Consider the following 16,694-nt stretch of genomic DNA (forward strand, 5'->3'; position numbering starts at 1 on the left):
TCGAATCGGAGCTGTAGCTACTGGCCTAAGCCAGAGCCACAGCAAATGCTGGATCCCAGCTGCATCTGCAGCCTACACCACAGCTCAGGGCAACGCCCAATTGTTGATCCACTGAGCAAGGCCAGGGATCGAACCTGCAACCTCATGGTTCCTAGTCGGATTCGTTAGCCACTGTGCCACGACGGGAACTCCAAGAACACTGTTTTTTACAGCTTAATAAAAAGAGCAACTTTTTCTAAAGATGTCTTTATTTCATTTCTATGAGGACATCATTATAAGTGTTTATTTTATTTAGGAGTTTGATAAAGATTGTAGTGGGGCAATCATCCCTTGGTACAAATGATGTCCTGGGTGACAGGTGTGTTGGTGAGCAGAGCAGAAGGGAATGACGCCGGCAGGTGTTGGGGGAGAGGTTGGGGGAGAGGTGGGGTGGGGAAGGTTCTAAAGACCAATGAAGGAGAGATTTTGTGGACTGACCCCAAAAGAAGAGAAGAGGGAGGAAGTGACAGGACTTTCAGTTTCTCTCAAGGTCCGGACTAGAGATCTCTGACTAATTTATCTCCCATCTTATTCAAATCTTACTCAGTTTCCACCAGTAGAGTTTTGGGTGGTGTTCTGTACATTTTTTGCTGAATATTTTCTTAAACATATTTTGTTCTGGTTTGCTGTTGCTTAACAAATGACTCCAAAACTAGGGGCTTAAAACAACTACTTTGCTGTATCTCCTGTGGTGTGTAGATCAGGGAAATTTTTTTAAAGATTGTGGTAAATTGTGCATAAGGTAGAATTTCCTGTTTTAACTTTTTTTTTTTTTTTTTTTTTTTGCTTTTTAGGGCCAAACCTTGGCTTATGGAAGTTCCCAGGCTAGGGGTGGAATAGGAGCTACAGCTGCCGGCCACGGCCACAGCCACAGTAACGCGGGATCCTAGTTGGGTTCGTTGATCAAGGAGCTATGAAGTGAACTCCCCATTTTAACCATTTTTAAGTGTGCAGTTGAGTGATATTAAATATGTTCAAAGTATTTTGTAACCATTACCACTATCTATACCTAAAAGTTTTTCATCATCCCCAGCAAAAATCTGTACCTATCAACAATAACTCTCCACTCTTCTTTCTCCCCAGACTTTCTCCCAGCCCCTGGTAACCTCTGTTCTACTTTCTGTCTCTGTGATTTTGCCTATTCTAGGTACCTTATATAATGTTTGTCCTTCTGTGTCTGGCTTATTTCACTAAGCATGATGGTCTTCATTGTCTGTCGGTGTTGAAGTGTGTATCACAATTTCATTCCTTTTTTTTTTTTTTTGGCCATGCCTCTGGCATGTGAAGTTCCTGGGCCAGGGATCGAAACTGAGCCACAGCAGTGACCTGAGCTATAGCAGTGACAAGGCAGTCCTTAACCAGTGGGCCACCAGGGAACTCCTTCATCCCTTTTAATGGCTGAATAGTATTCCATTGTATGCCTATAGAATATTTTATTTATCCATTCATTTGCTGATGGACCCTAGGGTTGTTTCCAACTTTTGGCTATTGTGAATAAAGCTGCAGTGACCATGAGTGTGCAAACATCTGTTCAAGTTCTACTCTCAGTCCTTTTGGATATGTACGTAGAAATGGAATTGCTGGGTCTTAATATAGTTCTATGTTTATCTTTTGGAGAAATCCCCAAGCTGTTTTCCATGGTGGCTGCGCCATTTTGCATGCTGTGGGTCAGGAGTTCGAGCAGGTTCAACTGGGCAATTCTGCTTCTTGTGGCGCCAACCGAGGTCACTTTGTGGTACTCAGCTAGCAAATGGGGTGGTCTAGAAGTTTCAAGGTGGTGTCTTCACATATCTGGCCCCTTGGTGGGGATGCTGGAAGGCTGGGCTCAGCTGCAGTGGTAGGGGACTGTGGGTGAAGTGCTAAGAGTGGCCCCTCTAACCTGGTGCCCTCGGAGGATGGGACATCTTACTTGGCATATGGATGGGAGCAGGCATCCCAAGGGAAACAGACATGACCTTTTCTGGCTCAGCCTCAGAATTCAGCTGAATTCCATTTGTTCAAAGCAAGTCACAAGGCCAGCCTGTATTCAGGGGCTTGGGACCTGGACCCCGCGTCTTACTGGGGAGTGGCCAGGACACACTAGGGAGGAGCATGTGAGATGGGATTTACTGTTGTTAAGAACTTAAAAAAAATACAGTCAGCCAGAGTTTGTTGAAAACAGAATCTGCTAGGGTTTTAAGGGTTTTTTTAAACTTTATGAATGACATTTTTTTTCTTTATAGATTCTAACTCATTATTGCTGCAATTGATTTATGTTTCTTTTCTGATCTAAAGAACCTAATCAAAACCTCTCATTGATTCTAATATTTATTTGCTGAGTCTTAAATTGCCTAATTATATTATTTGTAATAATGATATTTTCCCCTTTTCATTTCCATAATAATGCCTCTTATTTCTTTTTCATGGTGAGAGTTAGGATTTTCAGAACAAAGTTAAAATGCAGTGGGGCTAATTTACAACCTTATCTCTTTCCTGATTTTCAAGGGAATTACTCTAATGTGTCACCATGAAATTAGATATTGGCTGTTGGTATAAACCAGATAGTTTCAATCCTATTAAGAAAGACTTTATCCAAGTTCCTGTCATGGCTTGTGGTAACGAGACTGGTTAGTATTCATCCATGAGGATTTGGGTTCGATCCCTGGCCTTGCTCAGTGGGTTAAGGATCTGGTGTTGTCGTGAGCTGTGGTATAGGTCGCAGACACGGCTGGGATCTAGTGTTGCCGTGGCTGTGGTGAGGCTGGCAGCTGTAGCTCTGATTCAACCCCTAGCCTGAGAACTTCCATGTGCTGCGGGTGCTGCCTTAAAAAGATGGGAAAAAAAAAAAAAAGAAGACAGATTTTATCTATTATTAGTTTACCAAGAGCTTTAAAAAATCCAAACTTTTGGGCTCATATCCAAATAAACATATATATTTTTTCCTTTTACCAACTTATGTGCTAACAATAGATTTCCTGATATTGAAATATCCTTGCATTCTTATAATGAACTTTAATTAGCAATATTGTAGTTGTATTTATTATACTTCCTGACAATTTTGCTGCTATTTTATTTATAATTTTGCAAAAATGTTCATAGTAGATTTTGTTTTCAGGATCATTTTGGCTTTGTAAAATGTTTTGGTAGGCATATGTCTTTTTCTAGCTACTGAAACAAATTATGAGGTATTGAAGTTACTGCTTTCTTGCAGCTTTGAAAGAAATCATCTGTGAGACCATCTGGGCCTGGCACTCTTCTAAGTGGTAACAATATGCACGCACATGTATGTGTGTGTGTGTGTGTGTGTGTGAGAGAGAGAGAGAGACAGAGACAGAGACAGAGACAGAGAGAGATGTTTATTCAGTGCATAAAAATTTAAGAATGTTTTTCAGATAGCGGCAATACTAAACAACATTCTTTAATTGTTTACTGTTTTCTGGCTTGAATTTTATTTTGTTTATTAACACACTAATCTTTCCGAAAACTGTTCCTCTGGGAGTTTGGGATTAATAGATGCCAACTATTTCATTTAAAATGGATAAACAATGAGGTCCTGCTGTACAGCACAGGGAACTATATCCAGTCTCTTGTGATAGAACATAATGAAAGATAATATTAGAAAAAGAATGTGGGAGTTCCCGTTGTGTGGCAGCAGAAACAAATCTGACTAGGAACCGTGAGGTGGCGGGTTCTATCCGGGGCCTCACTCAGTGGGTTAAGGATCTGGCGTTGCCGTGAGCTGTGGTGTAGGTTGCAGACTTGGCTAGGATCTGGTGCTGCTATGGCTGTGGTGTAGGCCGGCAGCTGTAGCTCCGATTTGACCCCTAGCCTGGGAACCTCAATATGTCTCAGGTGCGGCCGTGAACCCCCCCAAAAAAATAATAATAAAGAAAAAAATAAAAACAAAAAGAATGTGTATAAGTGTATGATTGGGTCACTTTGCTATGCAGCAGAAAATGACAGAATGATGTAAATCAACTATAATAAATCTAAAAAGAACTGATGCTGATGTACCTTTTCTGAAAAAATATAATTGAAGGAGTTCCCTTATGGCTCAGTGGGTTAAAGATCCAGCATTGTCACTGCTGTGGCTCTGGTTACAGCTGAGGCGTGGGTTTGATTCCTGGCTCAGGAACTTTTACATGCCTTGAGTGTGGCCAAAAACGTATGTAAATATAAGTATAAATATAAGTATAAATATAAATATAAATATAATTGAAAACTGTTTTGGCCCAATCTGGGAGTCTTTTAGAAGGTTTTTAAAAACTAATTTATTTATGGCAAGAAAATCTCCTTAGTCTTATTTTTATCATCTTGAATTATGCTTTACTTTTCTTTCTTTATTTATATTTTTAATTTTTTTTTGGCCACCCTGTGGCATATGGAGTTCCCAGGCAGATGCACGTTGTAGTTGCCAGGACTGAGCCTGAGTTCTGGAACTGCAGTGATGCCACAGATCCCATTGAGCCACAGTGAGAAATCCTATGCTTCATTTTGAAAAAATCCTTCCTTGTTTAGTTCTTTGTTAATCATCTTCCTTTTCTTTTTTTCTTTCTTTTTTTTTTTTTTTTTGTCTCTTTGTCTTTTTAGGGCTGCACCCATGGCATATGGAGGTTCCCAGGCTAGGGGTCCAATTGGAGCTGCAGCCGCCGGCCTACACCACAGCCACAGCAACACCAGATCCGAGCCGCATCTTCAACCTACACCACAGCTCAAGGCAATGCTGGATCTTTAACCCACTGAGCGAGGCCAGGGATCGAACCTGCCACCTCATGGTTCCTAGTTGGATTTGTTTCCGCTGTGCCATGACAGGAACTCCATCTTTTCTTAAGTGAGTTGTATTTTCTTTGTTTTTTGTTTTACAGAGATGAAGTCTGGAAGTAGCCAATGCAAACGTGGTATAGTGGCTCAAGGGTCTCAGGCTCTTCTCAGCTTTCTGCTCCACCATCCAGCATATAGTTCTTTTCCTGGCCCTGGGTGGGTGTGGGAGCCAGGCTTCTGCACTGGGTGTGCCTTGCTGCTGGCCGGGCTTGGCATGGCATGGACCAGTGCCCAGATCCAGGGAGACAGTGCCTGCTGGGATCTGGGTGATGTGAGGAAGAACTGGGTAAGTAGCCTCAAGCACTGTGATGGTTAATTTCTTGTGTCCACTTGACTAGTCTATGATGCTCAGTTATTTGGTCAAATGCAATCTCTATGTGGAGGTATTTTGCAGATGTGATTCATGTTTACAGTCAGTTGACTTGAAGTAAAGGAGACTACTTGCCATAAAATGGGTGTGTCTCGTTCAATCAGTTGAAAGCTTTAAGTGCAAAAGTTGAGGTTTCCTGGAGAAGACAGAATTCTGCTTTAAGCTTCTAATGTGGAAGAACTGCCTGATTTTCCAGTCTACTGACCTGCTCTGCGGATTTTGCTTTCACCAGCCCCATAATCCCGTGAGCCAGTTCCTCAAACCTCTCTCTTTGGGAGTTCCCGCTGTGGCACGGTGGATTACCACAGTGGCTCGGGTAGCTGCAAAGGTTAGGGTCTGGTGCACTGGGTTAAAGGACCCGACATTGCCACAGCTTTGGCATAGTTTTGCAGCTGTGGCTCAGATTCAGTTCCTGGCCTGGAAACTTCCATATGCCATGGGTGTGGCCATAAAAAAAAATTCTTTAAAAATAAAACCCAAAAAATCTCTATACATGCACACACAGATGCACACATATGTATGTACACAGGGGATGTGTGTGTGTGTGTTTGGGTGTGTATGTGTGTCTCCCTGTCTTTCTGTCTTGAATATAAGGACCTTTGCCCCTGCTCTGGTTTTTGGCAGGGACATTGGAAATAGGGCTGTGGTGACAGAGAAGTTAGGTTTTCTTTTCTTTTTTTTTTCTGGCCATGCCTGTGGCATGGAGAAATTCCTGGGCCAGAGATTGAACCCACAGCACAGAAGTGACAATGCCGGATCCACAACCCGCTGATCCACCAGGAAACTCCAGGGTTTTCTCTACCAGTTCACATCTGCAGCTCCAATTGGACCAGGATCAGACTCACAGTAGCTCCTACAGTCCCCAGGGATTAAGAGGTTAAAATGAGACCTTTATACTCCAGTTTAGCACATGACCTTGGTAGATATTGATGGGCTTGGTTGCTCATATCCATTTACCCTGTTCTTAGTAATTGTCTCTGATTTTGTTCAGACATATACTCCTCCATGTGATGTCCCTGTGATTCTAGTGAAGCTGACCCATCCCCTAACTCCAGGGATAACATATGACCTAGTTTGAAACCAAGCTCTGCCTTCTCTTATCTTGGTCAGTGTGATGGCATCAGGAGTGGACACATGACCTAATTCATGCTATTGCAAGTTAGGGCCAGGGTTTTTGTTTAAACTGGTTGAAGAGAAGTTCTCTCTTCTCTAGTGTTTTTTTTGGGGGGGTCTTTTTGTCTTTTGAGGGCTGCCCCTGTGCCATACGGAGGTTCCCAGGCTAGGGGTCGAATCAGAGCTGAAGCTGCCAGCCTACACCACAGCCATAGCAACACCAGATCTGAGCAACGTCTGCAACCTACACCACAGCTCATGGCAACACCGGATCCTTAACGCACTGAGCGAGGCCAGGGATCGAACCTGCAACCTCATGGTTCCCAGTCGGATTCGTTTCCACTGCACCACGACGGGAACTCTCTCTGGTGTTCTTAGACCTGGGAGGAATGTAAGTTTTGGGCTCTAGCAGCTGTATTATCACCATAAGGGAGGAGGGTCAGCTCGAGAATGAGAAAGTTTGAGGTGAGAGATGGAGAGGGAGAAACCAAGTCTCATGAGATCATTTGACTCTCTTCACATTAGCACACCTAAAGCAGAACCTACTCCCTGTATTCCTCATCCATGTGAGTAAATAAATCCTTTATGCTTAAGCCAGGGTTTGTTTGTTTGTTATTTTATTTTATTTTATTTTATTTTATTTTATTTTATTTTATTTTATTTTGTGCCACATCTACAGCACACAGAAGTTCCCAGGCCAGGGTGTGAATCTGTGCCACAGCAGTGACCTAAGCCACAGCAGTGACACCCCCTGGTCCTTAAACCCCCTGAGCCACTAGGGAACTCCCAGGTTGGATTTTTAAAAATAAAAACCAAATAATCCTTGTGATAATGATTGATTATGCACTCTACTGATTTTTTTTTTTTTCTAAGAACAAGCCACATCAAATAACCTGGCATCTGAGTATCAGGAAACAAAGGAAAGGCGGGCTTGGCAGGAGATAACATTTGGACAAAAAAAGCAACTCAAAGAATAAGTCCTTTTTAGCCACGGATGCCTCAGATGCAGATCTTGGGGCTGCCTTTATACAAGAGTGAGAATTTTTCTGGGCAGAATCACCTTCCTAGAAAACAGGATTTCTCTGCATTGTAGAAAATACTCTTAGCTGTGGTTTCAGTGCATTCATGGAACCAATGGATTTTATCTCCTCACCAATAACAGAGTCCTTCTGATTTTATTGATTTCTATGAAACACATTAATTTAGCAATACAGAGATAGAAGTGAGTGCTACAGAAATTCAGAATAAATGCTGAAAACCACCAGGGCTGAGCCAAAAATAGACATCTTTCAGTGTTAGGGGTTCAGTCTTCTGAATTTCACTGGGGAGATAAGAAAAATAAGACTACTGCCCTTTTAGTTTTAAATTAGAACACAGAATTCCATGATCCCTTATTTTGTCGTTAATCTAGGTTTCCCGTTCATCTTATCTTCGAGAGAATGAGGTTCAGGAAATCCATTTTGTTTATCCTGTGCATATGTAGCCTAGGACCCAGTAATTAACAGATGCTTAATAAATTGTGGTTCAATAAATGGAGAGAGCATGGATTGATTAATAAACTACAGCATCTCCTCTTTGACTGGCCCTAACAGCTTGTTGATTCTGGCCAATGGGCCTACTTTCCTCCCACTGTGTTCTTCCACCCAGACCGCCACTGGTGTCAGCTTCCAGGGTTTTGTTTTTTTATTTTTTTTTCTTTTTTGGTCACAGGCGGCATATGGAGTTCCATGGCCAGGGATCAGATTGGACTCGCAGTTGTGACTTATGTGGCAGCTGTGGTGATGCCAGAGCCTTTCACCCACTGTGTGGGGCTGGAGATTGAACCTGCATTCTGGTGCTGCAGAGACACCGCAGATCCCGTTGCGCCATGGCAGGAACTCCAGATTCCAGGGTTTTGCCTGATGTAGGTTCTAGGATGCTGTGATGTTTTGCAAGTCACTCTGCCCTCCTCAGGGCTCAGTGCCAGAGATATCCACTTTAACCTGGCCTCGTTTTATTGTATCTCCATACAATGTGTTGGCCATAAAACTAACTTATATACTTACTTGGGGACTGTAAAATGGCTCTCACAAGCAATGCTGTGTCTCTCAATGTACTTTCTGGGGAATGCTCTGGTTATTGGTCTTCCACTATTTTTTTTTTTTTTTTCCTTTTTAGGGCTGTACCTGTGGCATATGGAAGTTCCCAGGCTAGGGGTTGAATTGGAGCTGCAGCTGCTGGCCTACACAACAGCCACAGCAATGCCAGATCTGAGCCACATCTGCGACCCGTCCCACAGCTTGCAGCAACACTGGATCCTTAACCCACTGAGTGAGGTCAGGAGTTGAACCGGCTTCCTCAGGGATACTAGTCCAGTTCTTAACCACTGAGCCACAACAGGAACTCTTGGTCTTCCACTCTCGAAGCACGGAAATGAAGGCACATAGTCCAGCACACGTTTGATTCTGTTGGCTTGTTTGTCAGAGTACAGCTTCTGTAATTGCCCACATAATCTGAAGTCTTACTCATTCTGTCTCTGCATAATCTTTTGTACCTGCACTGACTGCCTATCTCCACAGCCGGTGGTGTGCTGAAGCTATCTGGCACCAGCCTGCAAAGATCCAATTGCTAAGTTTCAGAAGGCAGGCAAGCTGTTGGTTAAGCTGTTGGCAGCTCGAAATTGGCAACACTCTCCGTATAGAAATTGGCGAATGCTACAAAGTTAGCTCCTACCCGCCTCCACCTTGAGCTGAGAGCCGGTTGTTAGAGACTTACCTGCAGGTCTTTCCCTCATTTAAGTCCTCATTACCTCTTGCCCGGACTATTACAATAGCCTCCAAACCCTCGTCTCTGCCCTCAGAGTCCTCTCATTCCAGGTGACCACTGTAGAATACTTTTGACTACCAGGGACAGAAAACTCAACTACAGATTTCCTAAATATATGCAAAATGTATTATTTCAACAATAACAGGAGTTCCCATCGTGGTGCAGTGGTTAACGAATCTGACTAGGAACCATGAGGTTGCGGGTTCGATCCCTGCCCTTGCTCAGTGGGTTAACGATCCAGCATTGCCGTGAGCTGTGGTGTAGGCCGGTGGCTCCATCTCCGATTCGACCCCTAGCCTGGGAACCTCCATATGCCACGGAAGCGGCCCAAAGAAATAGCAAAAAGACAAAAAAACAAAAACAAAACAAAACAAAAAAACAATAACAGAAAGTTCAAAGATAAGACTCTTTTAGGAAAACTCAGCAGCTCGAGAGCTCAGCAGATACTCAGATTCATTTCACCTTTCCACACTTAGCATCATGGCATTGCCTTTTGTGGCTTCAAGGTGACTGTCACTTTTCAAGCATCATATCCTCACACAATGACATATGAAACTTTTCCTTATGTCCTTAAAGGACAATTACAATCTTCCCAGAAGTCCCCCAGCAGACTTCCTCTCCTTGGCCAGAATTGCAACTCATACCTACTCTTAAGTCAATCACTACAGGGTAATGAAATTACCATGATTGGCTCAGACCACTGGTTCTCAACATTTTAGAACCCAAATCTCCTTTTGTGTAAATATTTTATAGCGCTCCAATTTCCTAAAACAAAAATCAAAGATAATATAATCTATCCACACACATACTTGAAAAATGAATCAATACAAGTCCTCATTGGAATATAAAGGTGAAATAAAGAAAAATAATTCACAAAAAATCATACACATGTGCATTTCAATATATATAGTGAATTGTATTATGACTCCAAATTATTTCTTGCCTTCCCTATATATGAGAATTATACATCCTGGCCTGATGACATAGGTTTCGCCTTTCCTCACCCAAGTGATGTCGGGCTTGCTTTATGATTAGCTCTGGTCAATGTAATGCGAATGGAAGTGTCATAGCTCAGAAGAGTTTGAAAAGCCATCGCATGGCTCTGCCGTTCCTCTTTCCTTCTTCCACGACAACAGCATGCCTCAGATAGGGCTGCTCCTTTAGCCTGGCTCTTAAAATGAAAAAGACAAGTAGAACAGGAGAAGAGCTTCAAACGATGTGTATATGGATGTAAGTCTCTGAGATTTTTGGAGTTGTTTGTTACTGTAGCACAACCTATCAAAAACTAATATTATGGGCACAAAAATATTCTGCACATAAAAAATCAGTATACACTTTGATCTGTATGTAGCATTACCTTAAAGCCAGCAGCTTCAGATGAACACTGATACAATTGTGTTGTATACTTATGATCTGTGCATTTTTCTATATATAGTTATACTTTTAAAATATAATTTAAAAAATGTCATGCAGGGCACAGGGCAAATCTTTGGTGTGTGGGATTTCCCTACGAATTGTAGGATGTCAAGCATTCCTGGTACTTGTCCATGAACTGTCAACCATGTCCCCTAATCTTTGTGACGATCAAACTGAAACAAAACAATCTCACAAATTTCTATAATGCTGAACCCTTGGACTCTTGGGTGACTTAGGTTTATGTAATCAAGCCCCACTCCTGGGGCTGTGCCCCTTGAAGCTCATCAACTGCTTTATATCTAAATACAACTGGGCTTCCACTGGCCATGAAGAAGGCAGGATAGAAAAGGATGAGCAGTGGTAGAGGTGGTGGTGGTGGTGATGATGGAAGTGGTAATTGTGTTGGTAGCGGTGGCGGTGATGGTGGAAGTAGTGGTCATGGTGATGATGATAGTGATGGTGGTGATGTTCGTGGTGGTAATTTTGGTGATGGTGAATTTGGTGATGGTGATAGTGGAAGTGGAAGTGGTGGTCATAGTGATGATGGCAGTAACGGTGTTGTTGGTAACTTTGGTAACGGTGATGGAAATGGTGGTGATGGTGATGATGGTGATGGTGGTGGAAGTGTTGGTGGTGGTGATGGTGGTGGTGACAATGGTGGTGGTGGAGGCGGAGACTTTAGTAATGGCAGTGATGGTGGTGGTGGTGATGATAATGGTGGGTAGAGGTGTGCTACAACCTCTTTCACATGCTGTCAAATACATGCTATCACTTTGCCCCAACTTCAAATCTTCAGTGGCTCTCAACTGTCTATTGGATAAAGATCTCAACTTACCTTTTTAGGCTAATTTTGAGGCTTCTTCCATTTTCACTGAACCATTGCCTTTCCCTCCATTGAACATGCTGTGGTATCACTATGCATTCCTCTCCTTCTGTTAAGAAAGCCCTGCTCCCATTCTTTCTCCTCTGGTCTTCAAGTGCTTCTTCCCCATGAAGCAGCCTCCTCTCCAGAGTTAATAACTCCTTCATGTAACTTCCCATCGTGCTTTGCTTACACTTCTCTTTAGCATTTACTTCACTCTGCCTTTTTTGTTGTTGTTTGTTTGTTTGTTTTGTTTTTTGTCTTTTTGCCTTTTCTTGAGCCGCTCCCTTGGCATATGGAGGTTCCCAGGCTAGGGGTCGAACCAGAGCTGTAGCCACTGGCCTACACCACAGCCACAGCAACGCGGGATCCGAGCCATGTCTGGGACCCACACCAAAGCTAACGGTAACATCAGATCCTTAACCCACTGAGCAAGGCCAGGGACCGAACCTGCAACCTCATGGTTCCTAGTCGGATTCGTTAACCACTGCACCAAGACAGGAACTCCCACTCTGCTCTTTTATAGTTAATTAGCTCATATCTTTTACAGCTTCCATAAGACTAGTACAGTGAGAGGAGCTCACTGGGTGCTCAAAAAACACATGCTGAATTAAAGTGAATAAGAACACTGCCTTTGTATATCACAGAAATCAGCAACCCAATGTCTAAACTCCTTTACATGGTTGGGACTCACCATTGCCATATGGGTAATTAATAAATAGCTTTCCATTAATAGTCTCAATTGTGAATTAGCTGTACTTCCCCTCATTGTGATAGGACTTCATCCTGTTCTGCTGCCGGCAGGGAAATGAAGCTGTTTGTCTTCCCTGAACCATGGTACTTTCCACATGGCCATTGTGCTTGGGCCCTGTCAATGTACAAGAGAACCCACAGTAGGACAGTGGGGGCTCTGGTAGCAGCCTGGCCTTTGTATGGCCAAGATGGAGCAGGTGAGGCTGGGTGGCATTTCAGTGACAATTCAATAAGTGTGGCTTTTTTTTTTTTTTTTTTTTTTGTCTTTTGTCTTTTTAGGGCCATGCCCACAGCATATGGAAGTTCCCAGGCTAGGGGTCGAATCAGAGCTATAGCCACTGGCCTACATCACAGCCACAGCAACTCGGGATCTGAGCCACATCTGCAACCTACACCACAGCTCACGGCAACGCTGGATCCTTTAACTCACTGAGTGAGGTTCGGGATGGAACCTGTGTCCTCATGGATGCTAGTCAGGTTCATAAGCCACTGAGGCACAACGGGAACTCACAATGAGAATTTCTAAACAAATTTTGAAGTAAAACATACATAAGTGAAGTGCATATGAGTGCTATTGTAAGCGTACAGCTTGATAATATTTTACACATGTACACACTCCCAGAGTCACCACTCTGATCGAGGTATACAACATTCCTATCACCCCAGAAGGTTCTGTTGACTTTTTTCATCAAAAATTATTTTTGCCTTTTCTAGATTGTTACCTAAATGGAATCCTACAATATTAGATCTCAGCACTTGTTACTTTCTTTATTTCTTTTTTTTTTAAGCATGCCAGGTGGCATGCAGAAGTTCCTGGGCCGGGGATTGAACCCAAGCCACAGTGGTAACCCAAGCCACAGCAGTGACAATGCCAAGTCCTTAACTGGTAGGCCACCAGGGAACTCCTTGTTTCCTTTTTATTGTTGAGTAACGTAGTGATTAAGTGTATGAATACATCAGATTTGTCTGTTCATTCTGTTGATGGACATTTGAAATTGGGTTGTTTTGCTCTTTGGCGAATATGAATAAAGGTGCCAGGAACATTCCTGGACAGGCCCTTTGGTGGACAGTCATCTCTCTGGAATGCAGCACTAGACCCAGGGTTGCTGGGTCCTAGGGGAGCTGTGCTCAGCTTCAGGAGACTTCTAATGTCCATCTGGACTTGCAAGTAGTGTCTGAATTGGGGGGGGGCGCAGTTTTGTGGCTCTAATGCCACCTCCAGGTAGATACAGTGTCAGGACTGAAGAACCATAGGACACCAAGCTGGTGTCCTGAGAATCAGAGAATTGCTCCATGTGGAAAAGCTACATGTTTGGTGGCCTGAGGTGGAGTATTCTGTGATCTGAGTGTTGTAGTCAAGGAGAAACAGCATGAAGAATTTCCTGGGCCAGGGACTGAACCCAAGCCACAGCAGCAACCTAAGCCACAGCAGTGACAATGCCAGATCCTTAACCCACAGTAGGCCACCAGGGAACTCCATTTCTTTCTTTCTTTCTTTCTTTCTTTCTTTCTTTCTTTCTTTCTTTCTTTCTTTCTTTCTCTTTCTTTTTTTCTTTCTTCCTTCCTTCTTTCCTTCCTTCCTTCCTTCCTTCTCTCCTTTCCTTTCCTTTCCTTTCCTGCTTTTTAGGACTGCGCAAACGGCATATGGAAGTTCTCAGGCTAGGGGTCAAATCATAGCTACAGCTGCTCACCTATACCACAGCCACAGCAACGCAGGACCCCAGCCGCATCTGTGTCCTACACCACAGCTCATGCCGGATCCAGGAGTTGAGGTGAGTAAGGCCAAGGACTGAACCCAAATCCTCATGGATACTAGCCAGATTCATTTCCGCTGTGCCACAGCGGGAACTCCTCCATTAATTTCCTGATTCTGATCATTGGACTCTGATTAAGTAAGATGCTAACATTAGGGATGCTGAGTGAGACTCTATTATTATCTTTTATTTTTACTTATTTATTCATTTTTTTGTCTTTTTAGGGCCTCACCCATGGCCTATGGAAGTTCCCAGGCTAGGGGTTGAAATGGAGCTGCAACTGGCAGTCTACACCAGAGCCACAGCAATGCTGGATGTTTTAACCCACTGAGCCAGGCCAGGGATTGAACCCACATCCTCATGGATACTAGTGGGGTTTGTTACTGTTGAGCAAAGATGGGAACTCCCTATTATTTTAAAAATTTATTTATTTTTTTGGCTGTGCCAACAGCATGGGGAAGTTCCTGGGCCAGGGATTGAACTTGTGGCATTGCAGTAACCAGAGCTACTGCAGTGACAACACTGGATCCTTAACCTATCTGCCGAGCCACAAGGGAGCTCTGACTCCATTATTTTAGGGTGCCTAACATTGCCTGAGAAGAGGAAATGTTTCCTGAAAGTGAGAGAAGAGGGTGGGAGAAGGACCTGGGGAATCAGGAAATTCTGGGAAGACAGGTTGGGTCTTCCTTCCAGGCTCCCCTAGGTGCTCCCTGCGGCATCTGCCAACTGATTTCCCAGCACCTCCAGCAGCCTGGGGTACACACCAGGCACTCAGCACATGCTTATTGAATAGGAGGTGGAGTGTGGGCTTGGGGACCTTCTGTCATCCTGAGTCCCCTGGTGCCCCCTTAAACAGTGCAAAGTCCCAAGCCCTGAACATTCTTCATAACATGGAGGCGTAATTATTAAAGCCTGTCTTTAGAATGAAATAAGAAAATGAAACTAGAAATTCAGGTGTGTTGAAAAAGAAACATTGCAATTGTATGTTAGCTTCACAGCAAGCCTCATTTTGTGATTGGACTAATCAGTGGTTCCTGAATCCTTAGGAGGAAAAGGGCAGAAACTGGTAATTTAGTGTAATTTCCCCAAGGGTGTCAGTGTTCTCAGGTGGCGGGGAACAGAGACCGTGGGGAAGAGGAGGGAGGAGGGGGGAAAGGGTGGGCCTGAGGTGCTTCTGCGCTCTCTGACACCTTGGCTCTGGGGCTCTCTCCACTGTGATGCTCACGGGCTCCACAACCACTGGCGGGGGCGGGGCGGGGCGGAGTTGGGGAGAGGCGGGGGGGGCGGGGAAAGGCGGGGGGGCGGGGAAAGGCGGGGGGGCGGGGAAAGGCGGGGGGGCGGGGAAAGGCGGGGGGGCGGGGAAAGGCGGGGGGGCGGGGAAAGGCGGGGGGGCGGGGAAAGGCGGGGCTAGGAAGGCGGGGCCTCTTGGCCAGTGCTTCGCCTTCGGGGTTTGTCTTCTGCGGGTTCTACCCATGAGGCCGAGGGACGTCTAGATGGACACATCTTGAAGCAGCTCAGGGCCCAGAATGTGGGGGAAGGCAGCCTTATCTTGTAAACCAATGCGGTGTGAGATTTCTGAGATGATGACTCACCCCATCCCCACTTCCTCATCTCCTTCCCCCCCATCTTGGCCGGGCCCCATTCAATCAGCTCATTGTCTCAGAGTGGAAAAGCGAAAGTGTCCTCAAGTTTCTTACTGATTTTTGTCTTCTTAAGTCCTTAGGAAGGCTCTTATGGGCACCCTGTTGCTTCAGAATAGAACGGATTTCTTGGGAGGGGGGTGAGAAACTCGTGGAATCTTCTGAGAGTAAAGGGGTCCCAGGAAACGGGACTCTGGAGCTGTTGCGGGTGTGCCCGCTGGGGACAAGAAGCCTGTGGCATCTGAGGGGAGAGGTCCTGGGATATGCGTGACAGATGGAGCCCCAGAGAGGGGGTTTGTCCAGAACAGACTTAGGTGTGCGGTGCCTACGGGGCGCCTTGGGTGGGGGGAGGGGGAACCCCTCAGCAACCAACTTTGCAACAGTCTCCTCCCTCTCCTGGCCTCTCATACCTCAGCTCCCTAAGCAGCAGCTGCAGCTTCCGTGCTCGCTGCAGCCCAGCTTTTGTTCTTCCTGAGGCCCCAGCACATTCTGAACTCCATCTAAGAGTGCGCTTGCTGTCGCTCGCCCAGGAACATGCTCATCTTAGCCTTCAGGTGTCCACCTTTCTCTTCCTCATGTCCCTTTCCGTCTTTGCTCCAAGGCCCCCTTCTCTGTGAAGCCCTTCTTGACCACCCCCTCAAAAAATGGCAGTGGTGGGAGTTCCCGTCGTGGCGCAGTGGTTAACGAATCCGACTAGGAACCATGAGGTTGCGGGTTCGGCCCTTGCCCTTGCTCAGTGGGTTAACGATCAGGCGTTGCCGTGAGCTGTGGTGTAGGTTGCAGACGCGGCTCGGATCCCCCGTTGCTGTGGCTCTGGTGTAGGCGGATGGCTACAGCTCCGATTCGACCCCTAGCCTGGGAACCTCCATATGCCGCGGAAGCGGCCCAAAGAAATAACAAAAAGACAAAAAAAAAAGAAAGAAAAAAAAATGGCAGTGGTGCGCACCCCAGCACACTGATCCCCTTCCCAGCCTCCAAAGCCCTCTTGCCAGCAGACAGCTGTGCTACTGTTTGAAGATAGTGATTTCTTGCTTTCTCTTCCTTCATCTTCTAGCAATAGACCCAACAGGGATGACTATAAATATGCTTCAAGCAGTGGTCACTCCTGAAACCGATGCGCAGATGTCCTGAACATCCAGATT

General features: G+C 44.9%; 1 long non-coding RNA gene across 2 annotated transcripts in view; it reads right to left on the minus strand.

Moving 5' to 3' along the window:
• LOC146404708 (uncharacterized) overlaps positions 1-16,694 on the minus strand; it is a 618,617-nt gene that overhangs the window by 71,889 nt on the left and 530,034 nt on the right. The gene's annotated exons all lie outside the window — the stretch shown is intronic.

The sequence above is a fragment of the Sus scrofa genome, chromosome 3 (genome assembly GCF_054392235.1).
Source record: "Sus scrofa isolate SSC_HxYL_T2T_F1_AM1 chromosome 3, Sscrofa_HxYL_maternal_Yorkshire_Landrace_v2.0, whole genome shotgun sequence".
Classification (NCBI taxonomy): Eukaryota; Metazoa; Chordata; class Mammalia; order Artiodactyla; family Suidae; genus Sus; species Sus scrofa.